Genomic DNA, 12,481 nt, shown 5'->3' with positions numbered 1-12,481 from the left:
AGGACTAAATTACCACAGGACTAACAGAAACATTATACATATATACCAGTCCTAATATAAAAAAAAATTCAGAAGTAACTATGTTAGTCAGAAAAACCCCAGTATTATATGATCTCAAATAATAATTATTAAGTATTTTTAGTTAAATGTTGTTTTCTGAAGAATGATATTTTTAAGTTGTTATACAAATACATACACACATATACATAAACACTTTGTGGCAAATTAAGTATGGGAAAATTTGTAGATTATATCCTACTCTTGGAGGTTTAGACTTTCAGAATATAATCATTACATAAAGAAATGTGACAAATTTTACATTGTATTTCCCAATAATTTTGACCTTGGAACCATTTTATTTGTTAATAACTATTAAAATTCTGTGAGGAATCATTGTCAGACTTTAAGAAATGCCAACCCAAGACCCACATAGATAAGTAGGAGTAGTTTTCAGGATTATTCCTATGACTTGGCATGGACTTGAATTTGTGACATTAAGAGCTAAGCAGCCCTCCTCACAGCTTGAAATGAGGACACAAGGAAGAACTCTCTGGGTGAAGTTGTCAACTATAAATGTAATTTCAATTGAAAGTTACTAAGATAAGTCATAATAATAAACAAATGGTGGTTTTGGCAGAGACCTCAAGCCAGTGATAAATCACCATAAAATAGTGATGATTAAAGGAAAGAGAGAATTATTTGTTTTACCTAAAACAGAAAATAAAATTGAATTAGCATGTTTGATAATTCCTTGGAGAAAAATCTCAAAACTTACCTCAATAGCTAACCACATTTAGTCAAGAACAGCTTTGGTATACCCATTCAATGTTCATTTAAAATTAGAAAGGGGCCCACCAGGTAAACCAATACTTCTTACATTTTAGCATGCATTTGAGTGACATATAGGCTTATTAAAAAATGTGAGTCTCCCAAATGCACTGAAATTTTGATTAGCAGGTGTGGGTTGTGGCTCAGGATTCCATACCTTTACAACACTTTAGGAAGCACTGACGCAAACCATGTAATAATAATAGAAATGATAAAAGTATTGTGGGAGCTCTCAGAATCCTCAACATAAATAATCATTCCACCCAGACTGATTTTTGGCAAAATGTCAAAAAATGCATTGCCCTTTATGTTGTTTGGAGCCAGCTAATGCTTTAATAACATATAGATCCCAAAATAGATAAATGCTCAAACATATAGGAGTTTGTTTCTTGCTCATACAGAATTTTATTTTTGCTCCTGTAAACAGCCCAAGGAGTGTCCAAGTTAACAAGGGTCTCTGCTCCCATATAATCATTCTGGGACCCAGGATGATGGAGGTTGGCCATCTTCAACTTATGACTTCTAACATCACTTGGATGCTAAGCCAAATGGTGGAAGGGGAGGGAGCCTGGAGAATCATGACAAGTGTTATGGGCTGAATTGGGTTCCCTGCTCCCAATTCATATGTTGAAGTTCTAACCCCCAGGACCTCTGGATATGGCCATATTTGGAAATAGAACCTTTAAAAAGGTTATTAAGTTAAACAAGGACCTTGGGTTGGCCATAACCCAATATGACTGGTGCCTTTATAAAAAGAGAAAATTTGGATATACAGAAAGAAATTAAGGATGTGTGTGCAAAGAGAAAAGACCATGTGAAGGCACAGCAAGAATGTGCCAAGAAGAGAGGCCTTAGGAGAAACCAAAGCTGCCAACATCTTGATCTTAGATTTACAGTTTCCTTAACTGAGAAAATAAATTTCTGTTGTTTAAGCCACCCAGTCTGTGGCATTTTGTTATGGCAGACCTAGCAAACTAATACAAGTAGGAGTTTAAAGGTTGGCATGACATTATTTTCACTCACATTTCATTAACTAGAAGTCAGTCATATGGCTCCCTAAGTGCAGTGGAGTCTGGAGAATACAACCCAGCTACATGCCAGGAAGATCAAGTGAGTTTAGTAAGTACTGTCTGTGACACATTTTGCCTCTTCTTTTGCATTTGGACCACTCATCTATGAATCTAGAGAAAGCTTCTCAATTCTGCTAGACCAAATCATCAGCATCCTTGTCCAACCCTATCAAAGCTCTTCCTTTGGTGGGAGGTGAGTAGATGGGTACCAGCAAAGGCAAAGGTAGGAAATATCTGCAGAATCAGGGACAGCTTCTGTCTCATGGGCCTGAACCTACCATACATGATTGTTGGAAGGAGGAAAGACTGGAAAGAAGAAAGCAAGACAAAGACAGACGGAACCAGGAACACTAAGAGTAGCAACCATTTACATGGTCCAGAGCCCAAAATGGAAGGATTGTTTGTTTCAATAGCAAGTCTGTTAGCTTCAACATTATTAAGTGAGGAGAGTTTTTCCAATTTTTAATTTAAGAAAAAGAACATGAATTCTAGGGGTATAGCTTGAGGAATTTTAAGCAAACTCAACTTACCTGTGAAACCAGCAACCAGATAATGAAATACAAGACGAGCACTGCATCAGCAGCAGCCTCTTATACCTTTCCAATCATTACACTCCAAGTTCTATCCAGACTTTGAGCCTCATAGATTAGTTTTGCCTGCTAAACTTTATATAAATGAGATCATACAATATGTACTTCTTTGTGTCCATCTCTTTAACTCAACATTATGTTATGGGATTCATCCATTTGTGCGTATCCAGTCTATTAATTAATGCATTCTTGTTGTGTAGTATTTCATTGCATGACTAGATCATATTTCATGTGTCCATTCTATTCTTGATAGGCATTTAGACAGTTTCCAATTTGAGACGATTACAAACAATGCTGGTATTTGTAGTATGTTTCCTTTGTGAGTATATATGTATATTTCTCTTGGAAGTAAAAGTCATAGATATATATACTTACAGCTTTAGTACATAGTGCAAAACAATTTTCCAAAGTGATTGTACCAAAATAGTTTACTTTTTGTTCCATATACTGCTCTTCTTTTCTGTACTACTCTCCAAAAATTCTTCCTGCTGCATGCCTATGAACCTGTTGCTGATCCCTAAGACCTGAGTCTATCCAACTTCCTGTAGAAGGCATCATTTAGACCATGTGTCTTCTCTGTCAATGTTTGCCTGTTATTCTCATTCTCTTAGGTCCTTTTTAACTTTAAATAAAATCAGTTCCAAATTACTTATGAAACATTCTACTAGTTAGTACAGCTGACAGAAGCTCAATGCAAAGTGGTTTAAGTCAGAAAGGGAATTAATTGGTCCTCATACCTGAGAGAAGCTGGAGAGACACAGTACTCCAGCACAGTCATCAAGGCCCTTTTCCTCCTATAGTCTGTTAGCTATCTTCCCCCCTGTATAGTAGCTTTCTTGTCTCCTGTTAGGGATGGGTTTTCTCCATGCAGTGGGTAGCAGTAGTCCCAAATTTGCATTACCTCTTACTGAGCACTTCTTGGGTTTTAGACATACCTCTGAACCAACCATTTGTTGTGCCAGTGAGGGGGTGGGGCATGCACTATGAATGACACAGGCTGGGTAAAATGCCCAGCATGAGGCAGGGAGAAGTAGGATCCATGTTTGAGATGTTATGAAGACAACAGGGCATGATAAGGCCATTTGCCAGTGTGAAGGGTACTGGGCCAGCAAAGACAAGAGCTGTCCATTACAAAGTCAGCCAGTGCTTCCTCTGTGAGGATATTGGCATTTCCAAAAAGTATCACATGTAGTCCAGCTTTAATGATGGAAATTTAAGGTCCTGGAGCAGTTTGCGAACTCTCTCACTTCAAATCACTCAGATGGGTGACTGCTGATGGCCAGCTTTCTCATGAAGGCCATCTCAATTATAATGAGATGTCTCATTAAAATGGACCCAGTTTTGGTCTACTAACTCAGCACAAAGAGGCCAAGTGACTTCTTTACATCTTTTAAAATGGAAATGAGAGGAAGTGCACAGTGCTTGACCTCATCAGTTTAGTAAAGATGATACTGGCAAAGCCATATTTGATTGGTGCAAGACGGGAGGGAGGAAGGGGCTTGCCATGGAAAATCTGGGGTACTGTAATGGCTGTTAATAATTCCTGCGAGTCAAGAACTGTCTGACTGGTGGTAAGAGCCAGTGATGAGGATGAGAAAACAATTAAACTCATAGATAGGGGCACTCAGATCTTACTTTCATTGCCATGCAATCCATGGTAAAGCAGAGCAATTTAACTAAAGAGATGTAACAAGTTTTAACTCTAATGGAGTGACTTGGAGATTATCTTGTAACAGTCTGAATTTCAGGAATGGGGTCCACATGTTACTTTATTTTAAATTCTTTGTGGAATAAATAAGGACCTTAAAAAGACATTATTTTGGATGACTATCATCATACCATATTCAAATTTTCCTGAGTGACTGCCCTATGCCAAGTTCAAATCTCAGGGCATTTTAGAAAGTACAGCCAACACGTATTCTTGCATGGCTTTACATTAAGCCAATAGAATAAATGCCCAGCTATTTAATGAAATCAGTAAAGCAAGGAAGACTTTTCTATAGTGGAAGTGTCCTTAACACTGTCTCAGAAAAGAAAATATATTTGAAGTTTTAAGTGAAGTCCTAAGAAACATCAAAGGAAAGATCCATTTCAAACCACCTCCATGTGCATGCTGGCAGCAGAGTGTGAAAGCATCCAAGTGTACATATTCCCTCTGTTCTGCCATTTGCTAGCTGTGTGGTCTTGGGCAAGTGCTGGACTTTCCTGAGCCTCAGCCTGTGGAATTTACTTCAAAGAATTATTGTGAGATATTCTCCATCATCAGATAATCTCTTAATGGAACTTTGCATGGTGTGGGACACATGGAAGCTCTCAATATGTATTAGCTTATTACTATGTTCATAAATTTATAGCAATTCATGGGCTTGTCATGAGGATTGAATGATGGTCCCTGAGAAAAAGTTAGCATGCACACTGAGTCACCTCTTACTATAATGACCATCAGCCTCATCAAGAAACAATGGTTTGGTTTCTTTTAGTTCTGGTGCTCTCCCAAGTTTTGTTCATCCTTTTGGAAACATTACTGCTAATCTTCTGTTTCAGTCTGAGACACTCATCCCAACAATAGGTTAATATGTAATTATGCTTTTATTAAAATGTGCTTCAAGGGGTGCCTGGGTGGCTCAGTCAGTTAAGCATCTGACTTCGGCTCAGGTTATGATCTCATGGCTCTTAAGTTCGAGCCCTGTGTCAGGCTTTGTGCTGACTGCTCGGAGCCTGGAGCCTGCTTTGGATTCTGTGTCTCTGTCTGTCTCTGCCCCTCCCCTGCTCATGCTCTGTCTCTGTCTCTCTCTTTCTCTCTCAAAAATAAATAAACATTAAAAAAAATTTTTTTAATGTGCTTCAATAAGATGACCGACCGCAGTTGGTCAGAATACAGTTGGGTCAGACCCAACAATACAGAATGGGTCAGTGGAATGTGGCTCAGCAGTCTTGGCTTCATCACTGAATCCAGAGATTCTTCAAGCTCCTTGACATGTATTGGATGTATTGGGTTGCATTTCCCAGAATGCAACCACTCAGAATTACCCCTTTCATAGGCCACAGAGGTCAGGGAGCCAGGGTCTGTTTGGTTTTCAGATTTCAACGTGGGGACTAGTTTTTGACAGTCCCATAGAATGCCTACTCTTATTGTTAAAGTAAGAAATACGCAAATGGGGACACAACATTCTTTAGTATAATCCCAGTGGTTGGTTGATATGGCTTCTCCCCATTTCTCATAAAGGGATTTGTTTTCAGAAGGCAAACTAATTTTCAAGGCTTGTCTTTCTCCTTTTTCTTCATACTAACTCTTGCTCTCCTTCCATGTCTCACTCCCTACCTCTCTCCTTTGCTTACTCTCTCTTTCCTTCCTTCTCTCTTGTTCATTCTCTCTTTTTTTTTTTTAAGAGTCTGACAAATTCTAAGAAGTTTATTTTTTTTTTTTAATTTTTTTTTCAACGTTTTTTTTTTTTTTAATTTATTTTTGGGACAGAGAGAGACAGAGCATGAACGGGGGAGGGGCAGAGAGAGAGGGAGACACAGAATCGGAAACAGGCTCCAGGCTCCGAGCCATCGGCCCAGAGCCCGACGCGGGGCTCAAACTCACGGACCGCGAGATCGTGACCTGGCTGAAGTCGGACGCTTAACCGACTGCGCCACCCAGGCGCCCCATCATTCTCTCTTTTAATTTCCCCCACATTAATCAAGCAGCCAGGGAAAATTGTAGGTTATAAAACAGTTACCTGACATTTGTGCTGGACCACAGCACTCAATGAATATTCCTTGAATTGTTAAATGGATGAATAAATGGATGCACAAATGAATGATCTAGTAGTGTCTTGCAGAGCAAATTCTTAACTACCTGTTTCCATCTTCTCATTTGAAAGTGTTCTCATCTTGAGTAGCAAGCTAGGTAGTGCCCTGTAACCAGCCTGCCTGGCTTTGAGATCTGGTTCCACTCCTTACTAGTCTTGTCACCCTGGGCATGTTACTTTATCTCCCTGTGCCTCAGTTTATGTTCTTTAAAATGGATATAATAATTCTTTAAAGTGGTGTTTCAAGAGCATTGATTGAACACATATACAAACATTCACACACACACACACACACACACACACACACTTAGGATAACAGCTGGCCCAGTAAGCACTCAGTAAGTACTATTATTATTAAAATTTTGAATATTATAACTAAGTTTTAAGTAGGTGAGCTCACACAAGATGATTTATATGAAAATTCTTTAAGTATAAAGCTTGTTGCAAAGTTAATAGAGACTTGTTTTTCTCACGGAGTTGATCTTCTTGATCTACGAAAGGTTAATTCTGTAACTCTGGTCCACTTCTGTGGAATTTTATAGAATTGCTCAATGTCCTCAGCCTGGAGCTTTTATCCTTTTTGTCTCAGAGAACCCCGAAGCCAACTCTCTATGTGGGGCCTCACTTCTAAACTCCAGATGCACACCTGACACTTATTCCTAAATGCCCAGCATTGTGTCTCATAGAGCTGGATACCCAGACAGTGGTCTGCAGTGGAGCATTCTACTCAACCTGGACAGGAACTGTGACCACCTCGTGGGCACAATTATCCACTTGCCCCCTCAAAGTGAGGTGGAAATTGCTAATTACACCTGCAAGAGCCTAACTGGGGACTCCATTGCACGCAGCAGAAATGCACCTGCAAATAATTAACTGCAGACACCCAAATTGTGCCCATAAGAAGGGAAAAGAAGCCCAAGCTGAGACTCCAGTCTCTCTGAAAAGGCTCATGTTTCCCAGGTTTGCAGTTGGACCCTTTGAACATCCAAAGGGGCAGAGAAGGAGGTTTCCATGCACAGCCATGGAGTCTGGTGCAGCGTTCCAAAGCGGCACGTGTCTTTGCAGTCTTAATATCATCATTATCCAATAGATGCTATCCCACAAGTGGGAAAACAAAATAGGCTCCAGAGCCTTTTCTTTCTCTTCCCGCCGTGTGTGGTAGAGAATTTCCACTCACCACATGTCCTTCCTTTGTATCTCTATGGTATCTGCCAAAATAAATATTGTAGTCCCTTTATTTTTAGTTGTATTGCTCAGGTCCTTTTCAGATTAAACAGTCAGAGGTCAGGAAAGTTGAGATGAACCATAGGTTTAAAACCATTGTACTTCATGGAGCTATTAATATAGAGGTTTTTCATATATAGACTTGATTAAAAGCTGAGGATATTTGCTCAGCAGAGAGGGGAAAAACCATCATTATCTGATTTTACATGGAATTCGGTGGCTGCTAATCAAACCCGGGCCTGCGTCTGGTTAAGACATACTTGGCACCAGCTTGTCACAAGTAGAGGTTTTGCCATGTCAAGGGGATCTTTCACTCAAAGCGGCGACCCATATTGGACTGAACAAACACATGAGTTTTTAATCGAGAACAATAGTTTAACAAACCACTTCCCAGGACCATCGAAAGAAAGGTATGTGCCCATGGCAGTTCTGGCACCAAAAGATGTTTATTTGAGTGCATTTACTTCAAACCATAGCCCAAAATGCCCAGCAGAGGAGGACCATTAAAGGCTAATGCAGAAAACTGAATTTCCATGGGGTGACCCACATGGGCTGGCACCAGCACCGACCTTGAAGTATATACCCTGGTCTCTGCAAAAACCCATCTCTTCCCATGAGCCCAAGTGGACACAGGGACACTTAGGGACTTGCATATGTGCATTTACTGTGAAATTCTTTTCATTAGGAAGTATAAGCCTATTGTTCCTTTTCTAAAGCCATTGGTAATTTCTTTGCTGACTTTTTGCCAGTGAATCTACACGGTGAGTTTTGAAGAACTTTAATAAGAAGAAACATTTCTAATACTTTTTGAACACCAGGTGCATTGCTAAGTGCTTTAGCGGCCTTGTTGCGCTTTATACACACAGCCACCCTCTGAGTTTGGTAGTCTTGATTATCATCATCTTATCTTACAGATGATGAGAATGTGGCCTATGTGGTTAGCTCACGTGCTGAGTGGCCTGGCTAGCAATAAGCCAGCCAGAGTTTAAGCCTGGGTCCATCGGAGCCAAAGATCAGCTTCTGTGCTCCTCTTTTTCTTTGGAAGAAGAAAGATTATTGTGCTGTTGTACTGTGTGTTTCATAGAAATCTCACCAGTGTAATGACATTGGATGATTGTCACTATTTGATCCAGGAACAAACTTATGTTGAAAGCATTCATCTAGGCATAACAGTTGATAGTTCTGCTTTTTAAATATGATTTTTTAGAGTCTGTTTGCTCTTTAAGGGCCCTGCTCTACGCTGCCAAAATGAAAGGCATGTCACCATGCTTTCCTCTAGGGCAGGGACCAAGTTGATTGGACTGTGAGGTTCGAACTCTGAGTGTGGAACTTGGGGTACAGAATATGTTTCATGAATGTCACTGTAATGAATTGGAACATTCGGGGTATGGTCTCTTCCCAGGCACCTCGGGAAGGGCCTTGGCAGGTTTGCCAACAGAGAAGAGGAATTCCACTTGACAGTCCATCATGCAGACCTTCAATCCTACTTATGATCCCCCAGAAGTGTGGTGCCCTGTGAAAGAGGCAGTGACAAGCAGTCAGATGGCTGACTTAAAGATCAATAAGGTCAACAAGGAGAGGCCAAGTCTGGGCCTTTATCCAGTGAGAGAACTGGAAGGCAGTTCTTGTGACTTAGCTGGAGTTGCTGTGTCCAAATCAGAGGTTTGCCAGTAATAACAAAGAACTGGAAAATAGTGTGATAACAATGACAGTGAGATGAACATTTATTGACAGCTTGTTATGTCCCAGGCATAATGCAAAGCTCTTTATGTGTAGGATTTTATTTGATCCTCACAGTATTCCCATGAGCAGATAGTATACAATAGCCTACTAGACAGATGGGAAAACTGAGATTCAGAGAACTTAATTGCTTTGCTCCACATATCGCTTAGCTGTAATTGGTGGAATCAAGTAGGTGAACTCAAAGTTCTCTCAGCTTCAGTGCCCAAGGACTTAACCACTACACAACATTGCCTCAACCAAGGTTTGGGAGTAGTTGACTTTTTCTTAATATATGAGAATGGATTCAAAGTTATTCTCATAACAACATAAATGTTACTTATTTGCAAACTGAAGTGCTTTCTTGAGTAAAAGAAGTGAGACTGAATTTGATAAGCTGCAGGCTGCCCATTCATTGGGTGAGCTTCCAAAAGGGTACAGTTGTGGATGCTGTGGCACCAGCCAGGGTTGGCAGGAGGCAGCTTATCCAGGAGGCTGCTGAAACACTCAGACATTTGGTGCCTGGCACTGTGTGAAACACAGAAAGTTGGGAGATGTTTGAAGCAGGGACCAAAGTAGCAGGTCAGACCTGTTCAGGTAAATGAGCTAACCTTTCAGAGCCTCACTTTCCTCATCTATAAAATGGGGGTAGTAATAATAGCAGAATATGGTTGTGAATATTACATAAATGATGACTAGCTCAGGGCCTAGAAAACAAAAACAGTAGCAGTGTACTGGGCACCAGTGTACTGGACCCCTCGTGTCATACAAACCTTGTCTTTGAGAAGTGGGACTTGAAGCATCCATTGTTAAGTGATGCCTGAACTTTAGCTCCACCGTGATATTCCAGAGTCCTGCCACATGCAAGAAGCAAGTGTCTCCGCCGTACCACATACACTGCACACCAGCAAATGTTTTCAAGTCCCTTTCACAGTTTGTATAAGGAATTCCCACCTGGCCAGCTCTGCTTGCTTAAGGTACTATTTTCTGATACAATGTGTTCTGTAGAACAATACCACTCATTCTTGCTGTAAGAAGCTCCTTGTTTTGCAATCCCAGCCTTTTGTCTGAGGAAAGGTGGGATTTAAATTGTCTTGAAATAATGGAAATCATGTGGGGAGTGAGATTGTATCTGACAGAGAGGTAATTATGCCTCTGCTGAAAAACCTGTTCCTCCCTGGGTCTCTTGCGTCCTCAGACTGTCCCCAAGCACTAGATTTCAGTCTTTGTTTTTGGACTTCTTACCATTATTACTAGGGAATGAGAACAATGCCTGTATTTATAATGTGGCTTTCATTTGGGAAGTCCAAAGTGGTTAAAGATGTGCACAATGGTATGGAGAGAGGCCACACAGAGCACAGTACTGATAGGGCTCACATCTGTGTTCATAAAGCTGTGTCATTGGTAAATGCTCACTTGGCAGAAGGATTCAGGACAGATAAGCCTTGCCAGTGGACATAGTAGGGAGTTGTAGTAAGGAGGCTGAGAAAGCCTCTCCTATAGGTATAATACTAAAATTTCTTCTTTTGAGATTTACTGTTGAGAAGGTTAAATATCTCCCATTTTCTGTAAGTCCTCCTTTAAGTGCATAGCAACCCCAGCTTGTACTGCTTTTCGAGAAGTTCATTTATCAGAATTGCTTTCCTCCTTTAAAATTAATTTTTTTAATGTTCTTATTTATTTTTGAGGCAGAGAGAGACAGAGCATGAACGGGGGAGGGGCAGAGAGAGAGGGAGACACAGAATCCAAAGCAGGCTCCAGGCTCTGAGCTGTCAGCACAGAGTCTGATGCAGGGCTCGAACCCACAGACCCCGAGATCCATGACCTGAGCCGAAGTCAGATGCCCAACTGACTGAGCCACCCAGGTGCCCCGCTTTCCTCTTTTAGAGTAGAGACTGCAAGGCAGAAGGAACTATAGAAAGTCCAGAGGTGCTAGAGAATTAATGCCCCTGGGAACAGGTCTCACCAATGGCAGGTGACAGCAGGTAGATCAGGGCTCTGGTTACCTACCCTCAGAGAGGATAACTAAAGCTGATTCTGTAGGTTTCCTAGAGGTCCCCAGAAGGACTGAGCCCCTGTTCCCCCAGTGGTAACTGGATTGTATTGGCTTTCCAATACACCACTCTTTAGTGATTATCTCCCTAGCTAAAAACTTGGAGTCAGGGGCACCTGGGTGGCTCAGTTGGTTGAGTGTCTGAATGTTAGTTTTGGCTCAGGTCATGATCTCACAGTTCATGAGTTTGAGCCCTATCTGGGGCTCTGTGCTGATGGTGCAGAGCCTGCATGGGATTCTCACTCTCTCTACCTCTCTCTCTGCCCTTCCCCTTCTCATGCTCTCTCTTGCAAAATAAGGAAACTTAAAAAGAAAAAAAAAAAACAACCTTGAAGTCAAATTCTGTCTGAGGGTCTTCTGCTTCTAGAGAAAGCCCCTGTATTAGTTTTCTATTGTTGCCATAACAAATGACCACAAATGTAGCAGCTTAAAACATCACACCTTTATTATCTCACAGTTTTTACATGTTAGAATTCTGGCACAGCACAGTAGGATTCTCTGCCCAGGGTCTCACCAGGCTAACATCAGAATATCTGTTGGGGTGCCTGGGTGGCTTAGTAAATTAAGCATCCACCTTTGGCTCAGGTCATTATCTTGCAGTTTGTGACTTCGAGCCCCACATTGGGGTCTGTGCTGAGAGTTCGGAGCCTGGAGCCTGCTTCTGATTCTGTGTCTCCCTCTCTCTTTGCTCCTGCCCTGCTCACACTCTGTCCCTCTCTCTCTATCTCTTTCAAAAATAAACATTAAAAAAAAAAAGATATCAGTTGCGGCTGCAGTTCTTATCTGGGGTTCAGACTCCTCTGCCAAGCTCCTGGGGTTTTGGCAGAATTAACTTCCTTCTCATGCTTTTCATATAGCTCCCCCCATCTTCAAGCCAACAATGGCAGGTCAAACTCTTATGTTTTGAATCTTTCTGATTTCCTCTTCTGAATTCTTTTTCTGCTTTTAAGGGCTCAAATTACTACATTGGGCCCATTGTGATAATCCAGGATAATCTGCCTCTTTTAGAGTCAAGTTAACTTAATTACACCTGTAAAGTTTTTATGCCGGATCATGAACATATTCATGATCTGATACCAGGGAACCAAAAGTCTGCCTGTCACACCCACTAAGAGAGCAAGTGTCTTAAGCAAATACCTACGAGGACATCCCTGCCATATTGGAACCCTGATTAAAGCTGGAACTACTTGTTAGATCATT

General features: G+C 41.1%; 1 protein-coding gene across 1 annotated transcript in view; it reads left to right on the top strand.

The window, feature by feature from the left end:
- Positions 1-12,481, top strand: part of ERC2 (ELKS/RAB6-interacting/CAST family member 2) — a 728,571-nt gene that overhangs the window by 591,743 nt on the left and 124,347 nt on the right. The gene's annotated exons all lie outside the window — the stretch shown is intronic.

This window comes from Panthera uncia, chromosome A2 (genome assembly GCF_023721935.1).
Source record: "Panthera uncia isolate 11264 chromosome A2, Puncia_PCG_1.0, whole genome shotgun sequence".
Classification (NCBI taxonomy): Eukaryota; Metazoa; Chordata; class Mammalia; order Carnivora; family Felidae; genus Panthera; species Panthera uncia.
This window is presented reverse-complemented; position numbering and strand designations above follow the sequence as displayed.